The sequence below is a fragment of the Chrysochloris asiatica genome, unplaced genomic scaffold (genome assembly GCF_000296735.1).
Source record: "Chrysochloris asiatica unplaced genomic scaffold, ChrAsi1.0 scaffold00185, whole genome shotgun sequence".
In the NCBI taxonomy this organism is placed as follows: Eukaryota; Metazoa; Chordata; class Mammalia; order Afrosoricida; family Chrysochloridae; genus Chrysochloris; species Chrysochloris asiatica.
In genome coordinates, this window is record NW_006408703.1 from 6054131 (window position 1) to 6061419 (window position 7289).

Consider the following 7289-nt stretch of genomic DNA (forward strand, 5'->3'; position numbering starts at 1 on the left):
AATCAGTTGGCCAGATAGTTGTCTTCCAAATTTCTTGGCAGAGATGAGTGAGTGCCTCTTGTGCTGCCTCACTTTCTTGAAAGATTTCAATTTGTCATTTCTGGCATAGTAAACCATGTGGTCATCCTATTTAAAATGGCCAATACAAGTCCATTTCAGCTCACTAATGCCTAAGATAGCAATATTTATGTGTTCCATTTCATTTTTGATAACTTCCAATTTTCCCAGATTCATACTTCGTACATTCCATGTTCCGATTTTCAGTGAATGTTTACAGTTGTTTCTGTTCATTTTGAGTTGTGTCCCATCCGCAAATGAAGGCTTTTCTCCCACAAGCTTTACTCCAATCACATCATCATGGTCAGCTCTACTTTGAGGAGGCAGCTCTTCCCCAGTCGCATTTTGAGTGCCATCCAACCTGAGGGGCTCATTTTCCGGGACTATATCTGACAATGTTTCTCTGCTATTCATAAGGTTTCTAGTGACTAAATATTCGGAAGTAGTTTGTCACTGTTTCTTTCTAGTCTCTTTTCATCTGGAAGCTCATCTGAAACCTGTTCACCATGGGTGACCCCGCTGATAATTAAAATACCGGTGGCTTAGCTTTCAGAATCACAGCAACTCACAAACCACCACAGTACGACAAACTGACAGACGAGTGGTGGAAGCTTGTCAATAGATTGCCTTAAATTGAAAACTGAGCATATCGTAAAGACTGATGATATATGTCCTGAAAGAAGAAGGCAAACAACATAGGGTACATTAGAAAGATCATAAAATTGTGGTAGTCAAAAAGATGAGGATACACTAAAGTTGAACAATAAATTAAGAGTATCATGGACCAAATCTGAACTGCTTTATGCTGGTCACAGAAAAATTTCATAATCTTTTTGTTATATTTTTTTCCATGAAGTTTTTGAACACCCCCACCCCCACCCCCTTATAGCATTTACCACTTCCTTAGAGACTAGAAATGGGAGGTTTACATTAGAACTGTATGGAAACTCAAAAGTTGTTAAATCTACTTAAAGCTCAGATTAGCTATATTCAAGTGTACATATTTTCTACTCAATTATAGTTTAGACTTTCTGTTTTCTTCCTCTATCTCTCTCCTTTTCTTGTCTTGTTTCATCTCTTTTCCCCTCTCTACACACACTTTAATATATGCATATATAAAATATAAAATCTGGAGTTACACCTTGTAAATAGTTGGACTCAGTGGGAATAATTTTATCATTTTATTTAAACTTATCATGTCCTCACAAAATACTACATTTGCAAGGTATATATTCTGAGTATTTACACATTGCAACTGCACATTTCCTTTCTACAACAAGGACCACTATAATTGCCTAGTGTGTTACATTTTTGGCTTTGGTGAGTTCTGGTGTGGTGCTGTGGGTTAAAGTGTTACACTGCAAGGTCGGTTTGAACTGCAAAGTCAGTGGTTTAAGCCCACCAGTCGCTCCTCATGGGAGAAAGATGAGGCTTTCTGATCCTATAAAGATTTACAGCCTCAGAAACACTTTACAGGGTCGGTATGAGTTGGAACCGATTCAACAGCAACCAACAATACATTGTGAATCTTTGTGTTGTTGTTGTTATGTATTGTCTAGTCATAGAGTCCGTTTAGGGCTCAGCTGGTGGTTTTGAACTGCTGTCTTAGTGCTAACTTAGCACCACACTAAGCATGACCTGAAGGCAATTTGTGGACTGTTTTCTCCTCTACCGAACTCTTATTTTTTTCTCTGTCATTTATTTCTCATTTTTTAATTTACATTATGTTTCTCACTTTAAAGTATCCATTATGTTTGTATTCATGTGTATTAATTACTTCTCCTTTTCACTTCAGTTTTTAAATTTGACAGGCTAAAAAGTCCTTGCAGTTTTGAAGTTAATACCTCAGAAAGGGCATGACTTTCATATTTAATACTTTTATCACAGTAATATCTTATGCTTTAATGCCTCTAAATATATAGGCAACACATTCTAAAATGCAAATAAGTTTTCAAAGATGACAGTAACCTACGCTTTAAAATTGTCCCAATATTAAATGACAAAAAGTAATTAATTTAATCTATTCATTCCTCTAAAAGCTTTTAGCCAATGTCTTGCTATTATTTATTTTCTTCATAAAAAATGTATACTTCAGATATTTAATCGTAAAATCTCTACAGAGTATGATTAACCAAAAGATTAGTCATCTCTAATTTGTCTAGAACATTGAGATTAAAGTTATATATGATTTACATAATCTAGAAAGGAACTTTATATTAAAAACTCAGGATTTGACTATTCTTTATATATCTGGTAGCTTAATGGTTATGATTCAGGCTGTGAACCCTAAGGTCAGCAGTTCGAAACTACCAGCTGTTCCATGCGAGAAAGAAGAGGCTTTCTTCTCCTGTAAAGATTTGCAGCCTCGGAAACCCTGTACAGGGTCGCTATGGGTCAGAATCGACTCAATAGAACTTAACAACAACAAGAACAGTGTCTGTTACAAGGTACCCTGGTAACATTGCAGATTATGAGCTGGGCTGCTGACTGTAAGGTCAACAGTTCAAATCTACCAGTTACTGTGAGAGAGAAAGATGAGCATTTCTACTCTGCTAAGGATTTACAGTCCCCGAACAGACTCCATGGCAAACCATCACCACCACTACCACCACCACCAGTATCTGTTGCATGATCTTCTTTACAATTACGTCATTCTACACAATACATAATTAAAATACTTTTCTCCAAAAATGCAAGGTCTACCTAGGCTGATGTCTGATACATAGTTAAATCTCAATATTTAAAGAATGAAATATAATAATATGGATTAATGCATCTGCAGAGTATTACATACTATATATTACAGTAAATAAATCCAAAGTAAAAATTTTGCATGTGAAAAAAAAGCAAAACTAAAATCAAAAACAAAAATCAAGTCATCATTAACCTTGATTTCGATTGTCAAAAGTGGCTTCTTCAACTTTGTTTTTTTCCTTTAATTCACTTTATTAATATTTTGTATTACTAGCTAAGGTTTTGAATTTTCTTTGAGTTCTATCTCACTGAAGAACTTTGGGAAGAGTTTTACTTTTATTTTTAACTTTTATTTTGTTTATGTGATATTTCTCTTGATATCTCATCCCTTCTACCTTGATATTATGATGTTTAAGTTTCATACAGTGAAGCAAATCTATACATGTCAACATGTATATGGAAATGATAGACATGGAAATTCTGGATTAACTGGTTCAACATCTTTAGTAGTTTACTCAAAGATTACTCTTCAGGTTTTCTTTTCATATCTTCATGGTATGCTTCTTGAAGAACATGAAATGGTTATAACAATGAGAATCCTACACTCATTATTGGAAATAAATGTTTCTTTGGTACAATTGCATAGGTATTTCTACAGCCCTCTCATCTCAATTATTTTCTGGTACAACCATCAATAATAATTAACATTATTGCCAATAAAAAATGTTCATATATACTAAATATCCTCAACTATTTTGTACATATTAAGTATATTTATTATAGAGTCAATATTTTCATTTTAAATAATATAAAAATAATATAATGATGGTGTATAAATATACATACTTCTTCAAACAGAATTTCATGACTTACTAAAAGTATTGAAATTTCAAAATATTATCAAAAATAAGTGAGGAAAATCTATTGTTTTATAGCTCTACTTTTTCAAAATAATAACAAATTTATCAAGTTTTCATCCATACGGCATCAAATTACCAACCTGTCTCATGAGTATATGTCTAAGTGCATTTTTACATATGGGTAAAATCATACACACAAATAATTTGTACACAACTAGGAATTTTAACTATCAAACCTACCAAAAGTAAAATTAAAGAAATCCTTTCAGTTCAAAAAAATTCAAATCCATCTGGTGGCAAAGAGAAGTGAATTGGCAATCAGTGAATTAGAGAAAGAGACTCTATATTCCAGTGCACTGAGCCAAAGCATTATTTTATTATTTCCTTAAATGTAAGGGCTGAATAACTTATTTCATTAAAAATGATGGTGCAGTAAGTTTAGAATCTCCATTTGCATATTACTTCTGCATCTATGAATTAACATTTGATGTACTCTCTTTAGTCAATTTGTGCATATGCATAGGCACAGATTTTCATTAGAACTGCAGCAAGCTGCTGCCTGAGATCCAAAAACTAAGACAGGCTTTTCTCAAATTGCTTAGAAGAAATCTTCAAGATTAATAAATGGTAGTTAAACTCTGAATTAAAAAAGAAAAGAAAAGGAAAAAAATATTCACTACTATGTTCCTCTGTGGCAAACTTACTGAGCCAATTAATAGTTACTCCCAAGTGGAACAAACAAAGCTTAGAAAGTCACTAAAAAAGAATCAATGTTAAATATGAAAACTAACCTCAGGAAGTCATGGTGACTTATTTCAATAACTTGTTTGAAAACAAATACATAAAAAGTAATATAAAGGGAGTTTTCTAGCTATCAGGAGGAAGCATTTTTTTCTTATTGTTTCAGTGGGAAATTTGTGATTTCCATAAACTGAGTCTAGCCTGGCTTGAAGGGTCTTGACTGTTACTTTAGGGAAATTGCTTTTCTTGGGCTGGAAGCTCTAGGCAAAAAACATGAACAAAATGCTATAGCAGAGTTGTACTCTTACTTGTGAATGCTAGGCTTTCCCAAGAACCTTTATACTATGCTATATGACTACTTAACTGATGTAAATTTTGTTAGGTGACATCCAATTAGTTCTAACTCATAGTTATACCATGTACAATAATATTAATTGAATACTGCCCAATCCAGTATCATTTTTAATGTTTCCTATTTTTTAGCCCATTGTTGCAGACACTCTGTAAATCCATTTCATTGAGGTTCTTCCTCTTTCTCCCTGACCGTCTACTTTCTTAAGCATGATGTCCTTTTCCAGGTTCTGTCCCTTCTTATAACATGCAAAAGGTATACAAGATGAAGTCTTGTTATCCTCAGTTCTGAGGAGGATTTGTTCTATCTTCATTCACTTCAAGGCATATTCGAATAATTTTTGCCAACATCATAATTCAAATGCATCAATTTGCCTTTAGTCATTTTTGTTCAATGCCCAACCGTCATGTGCATCTGAGGCAACTGAAAACACCATGGCTTGGTGGACCCAAACATCAAAGTATCATCTCTGTTTTTTAACATTTTTAGAGAATTGTTTTGCAGCAGATTTGCCCAATACATCATTGTCTGATTTCATGATTTCTACTTTCATGGGCATTGATTGTAAATCAAAATAAAATAGAATCCTTGAAATCTTAATGCTTTCTTCATTCATCATGATGTTGCTTACTAACTCATATGTGAGGATTTTTGTTTTCTTTACATTGAGGTGAAATCAAGATTGAAGGCTGTATCCTTGGATCTTTATCAGTAAGTGCTTCAACGCTTCTCTGCTTTAAGCAAACAAAGTTGTGCCATTTGTGTATTGTAGGCTGTTAATAATCTTCTCTTCCACCCTGATGTCACATTTTATTTTATTCAAATAGTCCAGCTTCTTGGATTATTTGTTCAGCATACAGACTGAAAAAGGATGATGAAAGGATACAACCATTAAGTACATCTTCTCTGATTTTAAATAAAAAAAACTATGCCCTATTTCTGTTTAAATTACTACTTCCTGGTTAATGCACAGGTTCTCCATGAATACAATTACATGTTCATGAATACTCAATCTTTGCAATGTTATCCATAATTTGTTATAATCCACAGAGTTAATACCCTTGCATAATCAATAAAATACAGGTAAATATCTTTCTGATATTCTCTGTTTTCAGCCAAGATCCATCTGACATCAACAAAAGTATCCCTTTCCCCACAACACTTTCTAAATCTGATTTGAAATTCTTGAAGCTTCCTGTGGATGTAGTGCTACAATCATTTTTAAGTTATCTTCATCAAAATGTTACTTGCATATTATATTAATGACACTTTCAAATAATTTTCCCATTCAGTTAGGTTGCCATTCTTTGAAATGGACAGATATGAATCTCTTCCAGTAAGTTTGCCAGGTCTCCCAAATTTCTTGTCATGGAAAATGAAGTGCTTCTAGCTCTTTGAGGGGAGAAAAGAGACCCTATCTTCACATTGTTGTAAAGTTCCATTGAGTCAGTTCTGACTCAAGAAGAGACTAGTGGGTTTGAACTGCTAAACTTGTGGTTAGCATTCCAGTGCTTAGCCTACAATAACACACCAGGACTCTCTTTATTAAGCTTAAACAGGAGTAAAGTCAAGTCGAAACCAACACAGATTACCTGGTGAGGAAAATCATTGATATGACACCATGATGAATTTCTCAAAGTTCTACTTCCATGTGGTGAAAGGGTCACACAGAACCAAGGAATCGCCTCCAACAAACATTACTGACAGCAACAATGCTTCATATACACATGCTGGGCTGGGAAATAGGAAGGGAAACTTATACAGTGTCTCTGAAGTTCTCTGGGTTTGATGTAACAACCAGATGTTAAGAAGCATGTCTAAGATTATGAAACATCCTCCAGAACACAGAGCAACTAAAGTGAATAGAAGAAATGATGAAATAAAAGAGCTGAACAGATTTCAAAGGGTGACTTGAGAAGACTAAGCAAGTACTATCATACATACGGTGGTTATTTTGTGACACTGAGTGGGTTCAAACACATAGGTAGGTTGTAAATCTTTATGGAAGCAGAAAATCTTATCTTTCTTCTGAGAAGTGATTGATAGATTCAAATGGCTGACCACTACACCCCCATATATATCATACATATAATGCAATGTGTTAAGACCTAGAGTTAGAAATCCACAATAGCATGCTTAAAATAAATGAATTAGAATTTCATGTCTTGAGTTGCTATATTGAAATATTCTATAGGCTAAATTCACCATACAAGCAAGTAAAATTTTGCTCAGGATAATTCAAAAACAACAGCAATGGTTCATTAACAGGGAACTGCCAAAGGCTTAAGTCAGATTCAGAGGAGGACATGGAATAATGGATATCATTGCTGACATCAGATGGATCTTCACTGAAAGCAGAGAAGACCAGAAAGATGTATACCTGTGATTTAATGACTATGCAAATATTTTCAACTGTGTGGTGCATGACAAGTTATGGGGAAAATTGCAGAGAATGAGTATTCCATAACACTTAATTGTGTTCATGAGAAACCTGTACAAACAGAACAAGGGGGACACTGGATTGTTTAAAATCAGGAAAAGGTGTGTGTCAGGGTTGTATTATTTCACCATACGCAATCTGTATG